General features: G+C 39.7%; 1 pseudogene; it reads right to left on the reverse strand.

Moving 5' to 3' along the window:
* Positions 1-13,719: 13,719 nt before the first annotated feature.
* The window catches only part of LOC149142526 (sec1 family domain-containing protein MIP3-like), a 68,033-nt pseudogene continuing 64,062 nt past the window's right edge, over positions 13,720-17,690 (reverse strand).

Below are 17,690 nucleotides of genomic sequence, written 5' to 3' on the forward strand. Positions count from 1 at the left end.
AGAAAATTTTGTGCACCCGATTGACCACTCTATCACCAAACAATGGAAATCAATCAAAACAATGCATGAGCAGATTGAGTTAATAGTCCAAGCTCAAATTGAAAGCCAAAAGGCCAGAGCAGCACTAGGAAATATGCCTCAGCAGGCTAGCACGATGATACATTTCCTCAACACTCACACCAAGGAGGAGTTGGCAGCCTTAGACATCTACAGCAGAACAGATACTATTCTAACAGCCAAAAAGGTGCTGACCCTCAGAAATTTCGTGCAGAATTTTGAGAGAAAATGTCAGGAAATGCAGGCTGAGGTAGATGATTACGAGCTAAGAATGGGTGCATTACAAGGCAAAGGATTGCCCAGCCTATTGACCGGTGTTGGAAGACTGCTCACCCGTGAGAAATATGCCACTAGGATGACCAATTTCATTGCAAATCAGATCACAGCATCCACGAGCACTTCAGAAGAAGCAGGACCTCCATCAGGGCAGAGCCTCTATGACAAGCTAGAAAAATTATTTTACATTGAGCATGAAATTAATCACATGTTTGAGGTCCCACCAAATTTTTACAAGTACAGAGAGGCAAATGAAACTCTAATAAAAATACGAAGACACCAACTGCCTAAAGAAGATTCGTGGCAAGCAATGCTGTAAATTTTTCCCCAATGATCTCGGTTTTGTCTCTCCTAATTAGCCTCAGGTCAACAAAATTTAATGCAACATGAAGACAACTGGCAGAGCGGGTGAGAATAATGACTCAGCAAAATACTGGGACAGCAAGCCCAAGAAGGGAAACGCGCAGATTTTGGATAGTGCAGCTCCAACCGACTCAGTTGGTCACAAAAGTCAAAACTTTTTGACAAGATGGACAGCTAATGCACTAAATATTTACTGCAGCATTTACTCTTTCAGCTATAATTCCTCAGGGGTTGGCATAGAATTTATGAGCTATTAACTCATCAGCTTGATATTTTGTATCTAATTTTTGTATATATACCTCCCCATACAACGTATTTGGGGTTGGTGATTTTCTCTCTAAGACACTGTTTTGTAAATTTTCAGACTATCTAATACAAATGGATGGAAAAGTTCCTGATCTCTGCACCATTTGATGTCAAAGTGATGATCTGCGTTCTGCTACAGAATTCCTGTGTTGTTTGATGGAGCAATAAGTTATCCTAAACTATGTTTTGTCTTTCTATGTTTGCTTAAATCCAATATATGTTTCATTAACTTAGCAAAAGAGAAAAAGAATAGTGGAGGAATTGTTTGAGTACACCCTCTTTTCAATCTCTGTTGTTAAATGTGTTTTCTTCAGAATTAATCATAAACATGAATTCTTAAATGCTCATGTTTGTATTCATTCTATCATTATGAATGTTGTTCAGGAATTCTTAAATGCTCCTAGACAATATTCCCACCATTCCCTCTATCAGTTTAGTGAAAGATCCTTAGCTGCCTTTCACTCCTTGATTTCATCCCATCATATTACAGATTTGAAAAATTGTTCCACAGATGCTTGTCTGGCTATGTAGCATAACCTTTTCCCTCAAAAGACATTTCCAGCAGTTCAGCAGCATTGACTCCATGCCCAATGGCCTAGATTATTCTACAAAAACATACCAGTTCTGACTGAAATCATCATCCCCACAAATTCAAAACAAAATCCTGTGCATCATAACTAGCCTAAAATTACGTCAAAACAAAGCTAAATCAGAAAGAGAGAGCCCTCTCTGGTTGTAGGTAGGCTAGGACCAGTGACTAAAAGATTGGTTAGTGGTTACCTCGGCCATATTCCCTTGGGAGTCAAAGGGAACAACCTGAGTGATAACATAATTGGCGACTCCACTGGGGAACAGAATGAGTTTTTCAATTGTTGTCTATTTGTTTAAAACTACAGATGAAGCTTGAATGTTAGCCAGGAAGCCTTTGAAACTGTTCTTTCTTTGCATTTATAGGAGTAAATAGAAGTTTCTTCAGTCAAACTTCATGCTAGTTTTATACTCTAGATAGTTGTTCCAAAGTTTGAGCAGTTCCTTGTTAACTCTAAAAAACATTCCCAAAAATACCAAAAACAAATTCGAAAGCTGGCTTCTAAAAAGAAAACTAGATATACTAGGTCAAATCCTGACCTAGATCCTCCAGCTATTTTTGACAATCCTAATTTAATCCCTAAGGTTCTTAGGAAACAAGAAGAACAAGAAGATCTTGCTGATTCCAGCCCTGAGGCAGTTCAGCAAAATTATATCCCAACCCCTGCTAAACCATCAGTTCATCCTCAGATAACCCCTTCTTCTCCCTCTTCCTCATCCACCTCTCAAAACATATTCTTCACACCTTCATCCACCACACAAACTACCGTTGTTGTCCCTGTTGTTCCAGCTGTTTCCTTCCTTCCTGTTGTCCCATTTATCCCTGTAAATATGGCAAATTGTTATGCCCCTCTACAGCTGCCTGGTAATCCTGGGGCTATGCCTCAGGACTACCAAAGTAAGATCACTTATTTTGATGGTACCGACACATATACTGCCTTACAGCATACCAAGAAAATGCAAGACTACTTTGAAAATTATGAAATAGACGATGATGATGTGAGAATGAAAATTTTTGTCCAAAGTTTAACAGGTGAAGTAAGAACTTGGTTCAGAGCACTTGCTGCAAATTCCATAGCCGATTCGGGTGCTCTTTACCAATCCTTCCTGAACAGATGGGAAAAGAAAAAGGACCCACTACATATTTTATCTGAGTATGACACCATAAGGAGAGGCCCACAAGAAACTGTCCTAGATTATTGTGCGAGATTCAACAATGTTTAGAATGCCATCCCTGAAAACCTTAGACCTCCACCTAATTTAGCCTTAATCAAATTCCCTGATGGATTTGATTCTGAAATGGCATATCAACTGAGGGAAAGAGCCCCTACAACCTTGGCAGACATGAAAAACATAGCTGTCAGTGTAGAGGCAAACCTTATTACTAAAAGAAATGGGGCAAGAGCTGAAAGAAGAACCACTTTTAAGGAAGAACCTTCAGCATTTGAACAAAAGCTAGATGCAATCATCAAAGGCATGGACAGACTTGGGGACAGAGTAGAAACCATAGAAAGAAAATCATCACGGGAAGGTCAACCAAGTACTACTAGAAACCCAAATTTTAGAAAGAATCAAAATCCAAATGTTGGAAGGGTTGATCCCGACCAGCACATTAGACCTCCTTTTCAATAAAATTATGCTGAGGCCTCAACATCTAGTGAACCAACCGAGGATCCTCACATCAACCTAATGGGTCTGGACAACGAACATTAGGTCTTTCTAACACAGGAAGATCAAGAGGCCTATAGCTGCAATCAATTTCAAACCAAATCAAGAGAGTCTTTTGACTTTAGGGAAGGCTATGATGCAGCGGTGTATGAGGTGCATAAACAGTATAAACTAAGGAGTAGAACCATAGATGTACCTGAACCTATCAAACCAAAGGACAATAAACAACCAAAAAAGACAAAGGATAAAACTGTTCTTCCAGAATCCTCTAATAAAACAGATCTACATCCAAGAGAAGTCACAATGGAGGATATATCAGATGCACAGCCCTCTAGAAACCAGCCATCCCCATCCCTCCCCTCAAAAGCAAGTTCAAACAACATCCCTGAAAATAAATCTAGGACTGATTTCATTCAAAATCATACCAATCATGAAGAAAGGGTTACTGAAAATCCAGCTGAAAAGGAAAAATCTGCTGCACTTAATGCCAAGACTCAAATGGAAAAGCCCTTCAACTTAGAAATAGAAATAAGTAAGCTAAATATAGTTGTCCCTCTTTCTGAATTAGTCAAACATCAAGTGTATAGACAGCAAATCAATAGGTCACTCCAAATATCAGACAATAGGGATGTTGTGAATGTTCTAGATGATCAACCTGAATTGTTGTTTGGCCCTGAGGTTAACGGAAAGACAGCAAATGGAGGGGTTCCACCATTCTATGTCAGTTTAAACATTCATGACAAGGTTTTACACAATGCAATGTTTGATTCTGGGGCCTTACATAACCTAATTCCCAAATCTGTAATGGAAAAAATAGACCTAGATATCACAAGACCTTACAAAGATCTATTCTCATTTGATTCAAGTCAAGTCAGGTGCCTAGGCTTAATTAAAGATTTGTGTGTCTCCCTAGTCCAATACCCAACCAAAACGATTTTGATGGATGTGGTGGTAGTTGACATTCCACCCAAGTATGGTATGCTTTTATCCAGATCTTGGGGGGCCAAACTCCAAGGATCCTTGCAACTAGACATGTCCTATGCCACCATTTCAGTCTTTGGACAACCTAAGAGATTATACCGTGAAACATTAATGAAATATTTTGTGAGTAGTCAAGAAAAACCCCAAAACTTCCCCATCTATTCAATACGTCTAGACATGGATTCATTTATTTTGTATAATGCTGACATGTGCACCAAATCTTATCCCAAACTATTAGTGGCAGCACAGACAGAGGGATTGAATGAACAATTTGCCTCTCAAGACCAAAAGACTTTTGATATAATTGATACAACAAAGGAGAATGATACATCAAATGACTAGCAAGAAACCAATCTGCCCATGACCCAACCTTCTAAGAGTCTCAATACAAACCTTGACCATGAAACCCTTTGGTATTTAAAATTTGATGGCTCTGTAAACAAGTTGGGAGCTAGGGCAGGAGTCTGGATTCACAATATGCAGAATGACCAGGCTGAAGGTCATGCATATAGGTTAAAATTTCGATGCACAAACAATATGGCTGAGTATGAAGCCCTTTTGTTAGGATGCAAACTCATAAAAAATTTAGGTGCAACCAAAGTTTCAATCTTAGGAGATTCAGATCTGATCATACAATAGATGAAAGGAAACTTTATCACAAATGATCTAAGGTTAAGAGCTTATAAGGGAGCATCTATTCAAGTACTTGACACTTTCTCAGTATCTAAATTAACCAAAATTTCAAGAGAGCTCAATTTACATGCTCATAGCTTGGCAACCTTTGCCAGCACTTCCAAGCTACCTTTCAGCCTCAATCACAGTTTCACTGTTGAAATCAAACATAGGCCTGCAGTCCTGGATAACATCAAGAATTGGCAAGTCTTTGAGAGTGACACACAGATAAATAACTTCCTTACTCTAAAAGAAGAATTTTTCGGTATGAACATTGATACTAGCACTATGGATGATCAACAACAGGCATACACAATCAAGCAGAATATATTAACTGAAGCAGTGAATCTAGTGTTGCATCCTACTATCTTTAATAACCAAAATGTACAGGAGCTGAAGCAAACAGATTTTTATGAAACAGCTGAAACAGAAGCCGATGTAATTAATCTAAAAGACAATTTTATGCCCATAGGTTTAACCACTTTGGAGGATTTGTTTGATTCAAATGATATCTCAAGGAAACAAAAAATGCAACCACCGAACGCTGAAACTGAAGATTGTAACATTGGGACCACAGAAAATCCCAAAATGATAAAATTATCCAAGGCATTACCAGCTGATCAGAAGTCGAAATACATTGAGTTGTTCAAAGAATTCCAAGATATCTTTGCCTGGAGTTATGAGGACCTCAAGTCCTATGATACCTCAATCATCCAACACACCATACCTTTAAAAGAAAACCAAAGACCTTTTAAACAAAAGCTTAGGAGAGTGAATACTGTCCTCCTTCCCCTCATTGAAAAATAAGTGAAACATATGTATGAAGCAGGAATCATTGCTCCAATCAGGTTCTCAGAGTGGATTTCAAACCTAGTTCCCACTAGGAAGAAGATGGGAGAGATTAGACTATGTGTTGACCTAAGGAATTTGAACAAAGTCTCTCTCAAAGACCATTACCCCTTACCAAAAATGGATCATATCCAACAAAGGGTAGTGGAAGCCACTACGATGTCATTACTAGATGGATTCTTTGGATTCAATCAAATTTTAGTACACCCGGATAATCAAGACAAAACTGCCTTCACAACACCTTGGGGAACTTTTAAATATGTCAAAATGCCTTTTGGGCTTAAGAATGTAGGGGCCACATTCCAAAGAGCAATGGATATAGCCTTTTCCAAAGAAATCCATGATTTTCTAGTGGTCTACCTGGATGATCTTACTGCCTTTTCAAAATCAGATCAAGAACACTTAGAACATTTGAGGCAGGTTTTCTTAATTTGTAGAAAATATGGCATATCTTTGAATCCAAAGAAATCACTGTTTGGCCTATAGGAAGGTAAGCTCCTAGGTCATATAATCTCAAAATATGGCATTAGGATCGATCCAGAAATAATTCAAGCCATCCTTCAAGTGCCTCATCCAAGAAACATCAAAGAACTACAAGGCTTTCTAGGAAAGATCAACTTCTTGATAAGATTCATTCCTAATTTGGCTGAGCTCATAAGACTGTTAAATAATATGTTGAAGAAGGATTTTAAGGTAAAATGGACCATGGAAGCTAAACAGGCCTTTGAGGATATCAAAAGAGCATTGACAAACACACCAGTCCTAACAAGTCCTAGGTTTGATAGGGATTTCATCATTTTTTCTTTTGCATCTGAGCATACAATTGTTGCAGTCCTATTACAAAAAGATGACCAAGGGTGTGAAAAACCCATTGCATTTTTTATCAAAGCCCTTAGAGATGCTCCCTTAAAATATCAGAATATGGAAAAGCAAGCCTATGCATTGGTAAAGGCCATCAAAGACTTTAGAATCTATATTTTATACTCTCATGTGATTGCCTATGTCCCGAATGCAGTGGTTAAGGACATTTTAACCCAAGAAGGAATTGAAGGCAAAAGGGGCAAATGGATTGCCAATATCTTAGAACATGACATTGAAATCAAGCCTACCAAACTGATAAAAGGACAAGGTCTAGCCAAACTAATGACTGAAACCAATTTCCAAGCCCTTGACATTAATGAACTGGACAACGAAGAGGAGATAGCGACTCCAAAGATCAATCAAGCCTTTTTGCAATCTCCCTGGTATGCTGATATATGTTTTGTATTGTTAAACCTGCAAGCTCCTCCAGGGTTGTCCAGAAGTAAGAAAAGGTTCTTAAAAATGAAAGCATCAAAGTTTTTGTATCATAGACAATGTTTTATTTTGGAGAAATCATGAAGGAATTTTACTTAATTTCCTAACATTGGATGAAACTAACAATGTTCTCAAGGAGTTTCATGCAGGTGACTGTGGAGGACACCTATACTGGAAATCCACATCTGATAAAATCTTAAGGGCTGGATTTTATTGGCCTTCCTTGTTTACTGATGTGAGAAAATTTGTAATGTCTTGTCACAAATGCCAAATTTTTGAAGGCAAGAGAAAGTTGTTGCCTTTACCACTCAAACCTATTTCAACTGAGAGACCATTCCAGCAATGGGGTTTAGACTTCATTGGTGAAATCCACCCTTCATCCTCTGGTCAGCATAGGTGGATTTTGACTGCTACAGACTATTTTACCAAATGGATAGAAGTCATCCCTTGTAGGCAAGCCAATGACTCCATTATTATACAATTTCTAGAAACCAAAATCTTGTCCAGGTTTGGCTGTCCAGATAAAATTATTACAAACAATACTGCTGCTTTCAAGTCCAAAAAAATAATCAACTTTTGCCACAAATATCACATGAACTTGGGCCATTCCACTACCTATTATCCTCAAGGCAATGACCTAGCTGAGTCTTCCAACAAAAGTCTTATCAACATCATCAAGAAGGTCTTGGAGGAGAACAAAAAGAATTGGCATAAGAAGTTGGTAAATGCACTATGGGCAGACAGATTGACCACCAAGAGATCCATTGGCACAAGCCCATATGAACTAGTTTATGGAATGGAAGCAAGATTTCCTTCATCTTTAGGGATTCCTGTAATCAAGTTGCTGCAAGAAATACAAGGTGAGCCTAATGACATTCAAAGAAGGATCAATCAGACAATTAACCTACAACAAACAAGAGAGGAAGTCTATCAGAGAACCCAAGTATTGCAAGATAAGCTCAAAAGAATATTTGACAAAAGAGCCAAAGCTGAAGATTTCTTCATAGGAAGCAAAGTGCTGAGATGGGATTCTAGGAGGAAGGACAAAGGAAAACATGGAAAGTTTGATTTCTTATGGAAGGGACCTTCTGTCATTTATGTTGTACAAGGTAATAACACCTATTTTCTGAAGAGTTTGGATGGCTCAAACACTGAGGAAGGCCCAGTGAATGGGAGGATGCTCAAACATTATTTTGACCCCCTTGGATGAAACACTACACAGCCACATATTGTATATAAATATTTGTATTGTCAGTATTTTCATTTATAGCGGATAGATAAAGGTCCAAGTGAAGCAGATTTTGAGAAGGACAAGCTACTACGCCATCTTTTGATATATGATTTGATCCTATCATTGGAAAGCAACAGGAAACATTGAGGAACTATCAAGGTGATGAGGAATACTCAGAGAAACAAGTAAAAACAGAGCTGTAATTTCACAGCAAATCAACTTAATGGGTATTTCATACAAGTTTCTAGGATTCAGATCAATGGTCTTTAACTAAAGGAAAATTTATACTGCAGCAAGAATGGAAAAATAAGGCGATCTGACCTGCTGTTCCTGGCATTTCATCTAGAAAAGCCATCCCCAAGTGGAGCCACTGTTAGTCTCCTATACCAATAGGGTTTCATTTTTCATGATTGACAGTGGAAGTGCCAAAGATGTTAATCTTTGATGTTACAAAGGTTCCATATTTTGTGAAAGGAACAGACAGTTAAAAAATGTAAAGAGGGTATGCCTTAAAGAATAATCAAAAGGCAAGAAAATGAATTGGTCAGAAAAAATAATTGAAATGAACCCCAAAGAAAGACCAGGAAAGTAGCTAACCAAAATGCCACTGCCATCTTGATGGATGGCCCAATAGTTCAAACTAGACCATGCCATGTTTTAAATTGCTTGTTCTAGATTAGAGAATGAATATCTGCTCAAACAGTTCAAGCTTGGCAGATGAGTAGCTAGATAGAAAAAGGAAGGAGCCCAACTGCTTAATCTGGGCCCTTGGAAGACATAAGGGTAGATTTAGATAGGAGGGAAGCCAAAAGAAAAGATGATTATCAGGGTTTGCAAGGCTAAGTGCACCCATCAAAAAGAAGAAAAAATGTTAGGTCTGTTAGGCAGGGTAGGCAGTTGGAGGTTGCAGAAGCAAGGTCTGACCACATGATATATTGAAAATCATATCTTATCTCATCAATAAGAGAAGGGAAAGAACAATGGTCTATATGGCAAAACTATCAAAGCATGTCTAACTTCCCTCATTCATTTCAAAAGGTTTCTTACTAATATCCCCTTGAGGACTTTAGGATCTGCCTAAACAGTCCTTCTTACATTTCTCCCTTGAGAAAGTCATGTCAAGTTGTGACCTTCTTCCTCAAAAAAGAACTCACATTTCTTGTGTAAAGCCCTCACTTCATACTTCATCCATTTCTGGCTTCTAAGTTTTAGTTCTCAAGCTCAATTTCTCCCTCACACTTCGTCTCACATACCCATATTAACTCCTAACCCTATTATATAGCTCCCTAGTACATCCCCACCTTTATTTTCTACAAAAACTATATAAAGTTCCCAAAAAAACATATTAACTATCCCCCCCCTAGCATTATAGCTAAGTAACATGGTTATGGGAGACATTAGTCCATCTGGGGCTATAATCAACCCTTTTGCGTCCTTACCCCGGAATTAGTCTAACCTCTGGTTAAGATTAATAGCCTATACTTAAACCCCCACTCACTTAAACCCTTGCAAATTACCCCGCAGTCTAAACCCAATCTTAAATGTTTAAATGTTTTTTATTAAACATTGTGGTGCAATAACCCACATTAATCCTACCCCCCAAAACCCACCCAAGCTAAAGTTAGAACCAGCAGCTACAATATATTATTTAATTACAGGCGGGTCCCGCTCCGTACTTGCACGCCGCGCCAAAGGTCCCGCCAGCCGTCGATCTCCTACCGAGCCTGATCCAACGATGGGCGAGTGTTTTCAGCCGTCAACATGTCGGGCTTTAACATTCGGGGGATGGGCGGTTTTGCCGCTGTACCCCCGCCACTTCTCGACAGCCCGGGGTGTTCAGAGGCCTCCCCCACGAAACTGCTTCTGCTCAAAGGCGGTGCGGGGAAACCAAAAACTGTCATCCAGAAGCCACCCTCCGCCCATTATGTCAGCAGTCCCATCACCATGACGTCACACCCGGTCCCCGCCACTACCCCACGTCGCCCGCCACGCTGTCCTCCCACGCCAACGCTGTGTCACCGTGTCTCGCCACATCATCATCCCAGTCAGCGTCCACGTCACGCGTCCGTACTTGGGGCCCGTTGATGACGTCATGCTGACGTCATATCGGGAAAGCGCCAAAAGTGCGTATGCACCAAATTTTTCGTTAAAAACGTCGAAAGTGACCATTTTCGGTCATTTTCATTAAAACGTTGCGGCTGCGCTGTTCTGCTGTTCACTCCAAACTGCCTCCAGATTTCAAATTTCATCACTTTGGACGCCACCACCTGCAAATTCGACATCAATATTCGCCCTTCAATCAGCTCGACCACCCTCAGTGCTAGCTAATCCAGGTATTTGCCGAATTCAACCTGTTTACCCCTGTTCTTCCCGTTCTCGGGAATTTTTTCACTAAATTTCCTACAAACTCCTAAATTTAATGTTGTCGTCCTTTGAATGTTGGCCGTTCATAATTTCACTGTGCTAGAATCCATTTTCGGGCTTGAATTTTCGATATAGTCTCACACATGCCCGGCATTGTTCCCTTTTGCCATGTTTCGCTTGATGCTCTCAGTGCATTAAGATGTAATCCTTTTTTCCTCTGCATTTGCTCTCACTGTCTCTAAATTCAGGGAGTTTTCCAAAAGAAACTAAAGCTCAAATCAAACTCTGCAAATTGTCCTTTTCAATACAGCAACAAAATATTGAAGACTTTGGCTTCAGCTAGAATCATTCTGCCACTCCTCCTCAAATCCTCACAAGCTATCATCCTTAGCCTGTTATACTCAAAAAATTCATTCTAAAGAGAACACCTGAAATTTCTGTAATGGCTACTCCATCAGCTCTTAGTGTCACTCCTATGAATTCACCAAACAAGGAGCTTGAAGCCATGCCTCTTGCTGATAGAGATTACCTTATCCAATATCTTGTTGGTGACAGAAACCACTTGCATACTTTCTGCCAGTTGAGAAACAACTATTTAAGCAACAATGACATGTATGGTATATGGGAGTCTAATCTGCCTTATTACTTCCTCCCATCTGTTAATATTTTTCCAGAGATCATCTGCTTATGTGCTGAGAACTATGAGCCAACTCAGAGAGCTGTTAAGTCTCCATCTGGGAGCATACTTTTCCACATTAATCCTGACTCCATCAACCAAATGCTCAATTTCAAGCAGACTTAGCTGTTGTTCCCCTTCTCCATGAACTATTTGCTAGATGCAGGCTCCAAACTCTCCAGTGCTGACATTGAAAAAATCATCAAGACATTCATGAGGGCAGACCGCCAGCCTACAGGCACACCTCCTTTCTTATATGTCCATTTCAATGAGGTGGGAAAGCTTCTAGTTGATATGATCTCTTATGTGTTGGGCTTCAAAACTAGTGAGCACATTGATGAAAAAGTGTTGGTATTATTAGCTGCATATAGTGTAGGCCAGCCCCCTACTTATAAGTATAACTTTGCCAAGTTTATAGCCAATAAAATACATGACTAGCTATTGAAAGTGGACAGGGAGGGAGTATTCAAATATTCATCATATATCTACCACTTATTCATGTATTACCAGTCTGAAAGCTTCCAATGCCCCATCAAGAAATTGTATTCTAGGGGTGAAAAGAGGTCTGTCATCTTCTGGTCATCGGTCTTTCATGAAGTTCAAAACTCTCCATTTTCTTACTGTGAGTTTGTTGACCAATTTGTATACCCAGTCTCTTGCCCCCTAATGAGATCCCCTCCTCCCAGATTGTCATTTGAGATTCAGAAGACCTTGCAGCTGTCCAAGAGATATAAAATAGGTGATTGGTACCTATATCAAAACCGTACTGTCATCAGAATATATGGCGGTGAGCTCTGTCCTTACAGGCTTCCAAGGTATGCACCAATGAGGTTGTTTGCCTTGGAACACTATAGGCAACTCTTTAGCTCTGATCTCACCCACTTTCATAGTGCCAAAAATAAAGCCCACCTCAAATTCAAAGACCATCTAGGCCCCTTCATCATGAACAAGAAAGAAGGTTGGCAAGATGCTGATCAAATTCTCAGGGACAAATATAAGCTAAAGGGAGCTTCTGGTGGGTCCCTTATGACCCGGAAGGTTTTATCAGTGCCACAAGAGTCAAATACAGGCTGCTAGGTTATGACCACTGTAAATATCCACAAATTGAGCAATATGCCAACCAAGATGAGTGGTTGCAAGGTACATTAGTTGAGGAATTAACTCAAGAAGAAATAATGGAGAAAAATGTCAAGGATTTAGAAAAAACTCTTGACTTGGATTCTGTGTAGCAGGTAAAATTCAAGCTGCCACATCAAATTGGAGAAGGTACATCCGCTGCTATAGCAACACCAGCCGCCCAGGGACCATCTACATCAGCAACAGGTACAACAAAGGGCAAGGAGATAATGGGTGCAGAAAAGGAAGTGGTCACAGAACAACCTGCCTCTTCAATGGAGCAACCTCAAGTACAGGCTCCTCCACAACAAACAGAAGCACCAATAGTGCCTGCCTTGCAGACTCCTGCCCATGAGGAAAGAGGCAGAAAACGAGACCGAGATGAGTCCACACCTGCTAGTGGGTCCACTCAGCAGCCCGAAGCCAAGAGGCAAAAGGTTGATTCTCCAGTTGTGGAGGAAATCAGTGAAGAAATCCTTGGAAGCCCAAGGAAAGATAGAGAAGACAGTCAACAAACAGCCACAAGCTCTTTTCAACCAAAGCAGGAAAGACAACATGGCATGGAGGTGTCCCCCTCCACACAGAAAGGCAAGAGGCCAGCTAGCATCAAGGCCTCCTTTAAAGAAATTAAGGCACAAAATGGGCTGCTAACAGTGCAATTATATGACCAATTTCTCAAGGCAACACCTGCCAAGCAAGAAAGGTTGATGGCAGCATATGACATCAAAGAGGAAAAAATGATCCTCAGCCATTTTAAACCCAAGGTACAACAGCCTCAATCGGCTGCAGATTATGTCAGAACGAGGTTGGAGGTTATGGCAAAAGACATTCACCCCATGGATCAAATAGAACTACATAAGCAAATAGGGGAAATGGTCTATGCCACATTGGTAGACAAGGCCACAATGTCCCATGAGTTAAAAGAATCTCTGAGGAACACTAATACTCAGCTTGATTTAGAAAGAATGTCCTCCACAGCCAAAGACAATAGAATAAAAACATTGGAGGACATTATTGTAGACCTGGGACATGATCCTAAGAATCCCAAGGCTATGAAAGCTCTAATGAAGAAAAAGGAGGATGATATTGCTGCTCTAAAAAAGCAAATGAGGCTCTCCTCAACCATGCATCCACAAACGGGAGATCTAGTAAAAGAGAAAGAAGCTGAGGACACACTGGACCTCTTAACGCAAATGAATCAAACAATAGTCCAAATGGAAGAATAATTGGAAAAGGCACTGCAAAACATGCAGGGAGAGTCGACCTCCCAAACTCCTCAAAATGCTCCAACTACTGCAGCAACTACAGAAGCAGCAGTGACCCCTCCAACGGCTACAACAACTTCAGATACTGCGACAGCAACAACAACAGCTCCTAAGGCTAGGATAAGCATGGATGAATTGACAAAAGCTGGAGCTTCAGGCAACAGAGATTAAACAAGCCAAAGAAAAATTAGCTGAGCTTGAAGCAAAATATGACAAGTCCAAAATGACAGTAGCTGAGCAGACCAGAGAAATTAAGGCCCTGAAAGACAGAATAAAGGCCTTGGAAAAGGAATTGAATTTAGAGAAGACTCTGGCTGAGATAAAGAAAATTTTGTGGACCTAGATTGACCACTCTATCACCAAACGGTGGAAATCAATCAAAACAGTGCATGAGCAGATTGAGTTAATAGGCCAAGCTCAAATTGAAAGCCAAAATGCCAGAGCAGCACTAGGAAATATGCCTGAGCAGGCTAGCAGGATGATACATTTCCTCAACACTCACACCAAGGAGGAGTTAGCAGCCTTAGACATCAGCAGCAGAACAAATACTGTTCTAACAACCAAAAAGGTGCTGACCCTCAGAAATTTCGTGCATAATTTGGAGAGAAAATGTCAGGAAATGCAGGCTGAGGTAGATGATTACAAGCTAAGAATGGGTGCATTACAAGGCAAAGGATTGCCCAGCCTATTGACTAGTGCTGGAAGACTACTCACCATGAGCAATATGCCACTAGGATGACCAATTTCATTGCAAATCAGATCACAACATCCACCAGCACTTCAGAAGAAGCAGGACCTCCATCAGGGCAGAGCCTCTATGACAAGCTAGAAAAATTATTTTACATTGAGCATGAAATTAATCACCTATTTGAGGTCCCACCAATTTTTACAGGTACACAGAGGCAGATGAAACTCTAATAAAAATACGAAGACACCAACTGCCTAAAGAAGATTGGTGGCAAGCAATGCTGCAAATTTTTCCCCAATGATCTCGCTTCTGTCTCTCCTAATCAGCCTCAGGTCAACAAAATTTAATGCAGCATGAAGAAAACTGGCAGAGCGGGTGAGAATAATGACTCAGCAAAATACTGGGACAGTAAGCCCAAGAAGGGAAACACGTAGATTTTGGACAGTGCCGCTCCAGCCGACTCAGTTGGTCACAAAAGTCAAAACTTTCTGAAAAGCTGGACAGCTAATGCACTAAATATTTACTGCAACATTTACTCTTTCAGTTGTAATTCCTCAAGGGTTGGCATAGAATTTATGAGTTATTAACTCATCAGCTAGATATTTTGTATCTAATTTTTGTATATATACCTCCCCATACAACGTATTTGGGGTTGGTGATTTTCTCTCTGAGACACTGTTTTGTAAATTTTCAGACTATCTAATACAAATGGCTGGAAAATTTCCTGATCTCTGCACCATTTGATGTCAAAGTGATGATCTACGTTCTGCTACAGAATTCCTGTGTTGTTTGATGGAGCAATAAGTTATCTTAAACTATGTTTTGTCTTTCTATGTTTGCTTAAATCCAATATATGTTTCATTAACTTAGCAAAAGAGAAAAAGAATAGTTGAGGAATTGTTTGAGTACACCCTCTTTTCAATCTCTGTTGTTAAATGTGTTTTCTTCATAATTAATCATAAACATGAATTCTTAAATGTTCATGTTTTTATTCATTCTATCATTATGAATGTTGTTCTGGAATTCTTAAATGCTCCTAGTTAATATTCCCACCATTCCCTCTATCAGTTTAGTGAAAGATACTTAGCTGCCTTTCACTCCCTGATTTCATCCTACATATTTGAAAAATTGTTCCACGGATGCTTGTCTGGCTCTGTAGCATAACCTTTTCCCTCAAAAGCCATTTCCAGCAGTTCAGCATCATCGACTCCATGCCCAATGGCCTAGATTATTCTGCAAAAACATACCAGTTCTGACTGAAATCATCATCCCAACAAATTCAAAACAAAATCCTGTGCATCATAACTAGCCTAAAATTACGTCAAAACAAAGCTAAATCAGAAAGAGAGAGCCCTCTCTAGTTGGAGGTAGGCTAGGACCTGTGGCTAAAATATTGGTTAGTGGTTACCTCGATCGTATTCCCTTGGGAGTCAAAGGGAACAACCTAAGTGATAACAGGAAGGTTGTGTTCTCATGAGATGAGGGTAGTTAGGCCTGTAACTCTGTCTTTTTCATTTGACGCAGCCTCAACAATGCAATTCTCTTCTATGAGATCCGGAACCACATGTTTTTCCTCATCACAATCCGTCTCTCGATCTAGTTTGTCATCATCATTTTCGGAGATTGGAACATCATTTTCCTACATATCCTCATTTATTTCAACCAGATCTAAAATAAGACTTATTTTTCCATCATTTTCGGTCATATGGAAATCTTTAACCTGCTGATTTTGATCCTACTACAAAGTTTCGTCTAAGAGTTCTGTAGGCTGCTGAAACAGATTTTAATACAATGCTTCCATGATTTCTTCGTCCGTAAAATTATCATCGTCATAGTTTTTTTCAAGGTTCTCAATAAAACCATAAGCATGCTTGCAACAATCCTGAACTAAATTTAATGATGGATAAGACTATTTATACTTCTTAAAGAATATGGAATGAAAATCCTTTGGACAATAAATGGAAGTAGGTTGCAAACTTTCATACCAAGATCAGGCATCGTCTTCCAGAGTAGCCATAACATTTTCATCAAGTAGTCTTCAGGGCAATCGTCTTTAATTTATGCACAAGAATGTGAAATTTCACCAGATGAAGAGCAGCGTCATTACCTTCCACATTTCTGAACACACGCAAATTCTTTGACCAATCTACCTTAGAAATTTTATTTGGAAAACCTGGGATGTGATCTCAGCTCATGGGAGCGTATCTTCTTGCAATCTGATCCATCCTGAAAATCTTTCCACTACTGATCTCTCTGCAGTGGAGTCACCATGAAGGATTGATTGCTGGATTCTTCAGTGAATGGAGTCACCAAGTGAATGATTTCAGCCATCTTCTTATGTCTGATCGTTGTTCACCATCAACAATCAGCTCTGAACTTGAGATATGTACTGGGGCTACACAATCTTCAAGCAAACCATTTTCCTCCCCAGTATGGTCGCCACTATGCTAGTGCTAAAATCTACCTTAGCCTGAAGGAAGTCAGGATTCAAGATGACACCATACCACACTCAGCCTCGTAGCTAACCCTACGAGGATAGGAGAGGGTTCTCTGCAGTCAATCTCGATAAAATGAGCAATAGGGAGCGAGATGACTTAAAATGGGAACTGATTTTAGGCTAGTAAATAGATAAGAGAGGGTATTTTGATAAATGACTGGGTTTTCTGGGTAGCATGGGATCAAGAACAGCATGAGCAGAGAGATTAAATCCGAGACACAGATTATCTCAAGAGGCAAGACAGGAAATAAATTTAGCATTCAATTTTGAAATTATATGGAATGAAAAGACTACTGAGAGGTTGACAAGGGAAATAGATGAATCCTTATCAAACAGAAGAAAACACAGAACATGAATACCTTCCCAAGGCAGAGTAGTAAACTGGATTCTGCCCTTCTCACTTAAAAGTATTCATTTAGAAATGATTATGAAATGAAATCTAAAACATAACCAACTACATATGAAACAAAAGGAAAGACAAATGCTAAATTCACACCACAAGAATCTCAGGAGTCAGAGTTGTATCTTTTCATTAAATCCCTGTCAAAAATTGTACAATTAAGTTTTCCTTCACACCTCTCCGAGAACTCAAAACCATTTACACAAAATTTTCATACAGTAAATAGACTCAGGAATGAGAAATCAGATCGATGAGAATAGGGGCGGTTTCACCTAAAATCGTGAGAATAGGAAAAGTTTGCTCTAAAAAGGAGCAGCGTTACATTTTGTTTGTTGATGACCAATTAAACGACAGAATCTGGAACATAGACCCTTTGACTTTACAATTGTAGCCAAAA

This window comes from Pinus tabuliformis, chromosome X (genome assembly GCF_031772625.1).
Source record: "Pinus tabuliformis cultivar Carrire ecotype Pingquan chromosome X, CPIR1, whole genome shotgun sequence".
In the NCBI taxonomy this organism is placed as follows: Eukaryota; Viridiplantae; Streptophyta; class Pinopsida; order Pinales; family Pinaceae; genus Pinus; species Pinus tabuliformis.